Source organism: Montipora foliosa, chromosome 12, assembly GCF_036669935.1.
Source record: "Montipora foliosa isolate CH-2021 chromosome 12, ASM3666993v2, whole genome shotgun sequence".
In the NCBI taxonomy this organism is placed as follows: domain Eukaryota; kingdom Metazoa; phylum Cnidaria; class Anthozoa; order Scleractinia; family Acroporidae; genus Montipora; species Montipora foliosa.
This window is the reverse complement of record NC_090880.1, coordinates 8,303,176-8,304,858: the sequence shown is the minus strand read 5'-3', so window position 1 is coordinate 8,304,858 and position 1,683 is coordinate 8,303,176.

Sequence of the window (1,683 nt, the reverse complement as noted above, 5' to 3'; positions counted from 1 at the left end):
GCCACATGCATACTACAAATACAGGCAGTAATGCATGTTCCACCTCATGCATTACTTACCACAACAGCACCTGCTGAATCATCTAATCATTCAACGCAGACACAAGGAGAAAGAACTGCTATTGCAGCAACTGTGGATGCAAACAATGACAGAGGTGAGTTTTGTACATATGGAACTATACTATGTATCTGGGCTTATTTCATCTAGCATGGAAGACGCAGTGAAGAAACTAAGCTTGTTCCTCGTTATCGGGTCAGAGAGAGGCTTTTTCTTCTCTACGAGGCACTCAGAAATGAATGTTTCACACTGCTCTTTTCCTAAGGATTCAATGTGGCACATCCTAGATACCGCTGATTCTTCTGCGATTACTTTTGTGTCAAGTGTGAAGAGATCGCCAGTTTCTTCTAAGAAAGGATTTCCCAAATCCTCCACTGCTGCAGCCAAGGATTTCACATCTTTAAAGAAGGTAATCTGGAAACTTCTGTGTTCTTCATGATGCTTGGAGTTTTCCTTTGTGCCTGTGTCAGGTACCACGCCTGCCTCAAACTCATTAACCAGCCTTGCCATCTCTGGGCCTGATAGCATCCATCGGCAAAGAGCATTTGGGTTTTCAGTCAAACCAACCGCTCCACCCTCTCCCTTTACCATTGCATTATTTTGTTCATGCGCTTGGTCTATGGCCATTGACGAAAAACGCTTAAGACTTTTGTTCACAATAAATAGCCCTTTCTTGAACTCTGAAGCAACATGTGGAACCATTTGGTCAAGTGAGCGCATGTCGCGTAGATGGACCGGCAGCAAACGAGCATAGTTGCTGTGATTCATCCCAAAAAACCATGGTAACATTTTTGAAATCCCATCGACGTAAAGGTAATCAGCTACCCGAAGCGACTTGAGAAAAACGAGAAGCAGGAGCTCAAGCTGTAGAGCTGTGTACCAGTATTGAAACTGGGGCGTTGCAGAAACCTGCCCTGCACACCAACTTTCAAAGGACATTATGTCATCTTTGTTAGCCACTCCTTCTTTGTACTTTGTGTACGCCTTCTGAAGCAGGATAAATAAGGAACAAGCTGTCACCTGGTGAACCCAACGGGAACGCGTAACACTCGCAGCTTTGACAAAGGACTCTGCAATTCCAGGGGTAGCAACGTTTGCATCTGCCAGCGCAGTGGTCCATCCGCTTGTGGTCCACCTTGTAGCCACCCTCCTATTATTTTGAGAAATGCCATCTCAATGTGGAGGCCACCAAATATGACCACGAACTTCTTTTCACCATACAGGTCACTCCAGTTCCACTGAATTTCTTTTCCTACGGCAAAGAGAGGCTGATCGAGGGCAATCACTGGAACTTGGCCTGGATTTAGGTGGTTTACAGAGAGCTTGATGATATCCATAGCATGCCTAATCATAGCAATGAACTTGGCTTGATCAGGGAAAAGAGGTAATATAGCGGATGCAGAGGGCGATGAGGATAGGTCATGAGAGTGGAATGCTGCCCAAGAAACAACTTCCTCCTCCTTCAGTCTTTCTTGATTACATATAACATTGCTGGAGTTCTCGAGCCATTTGACCTCATCTTTAAACTGCAGTTAAAGACGTCTCCATCAGGTTGTATGTTAACGGTGGTGGCTGAAACTTGAGGATGCCTCGCTGGGGCAATAACTGGTGCAACTTCTGTATAAG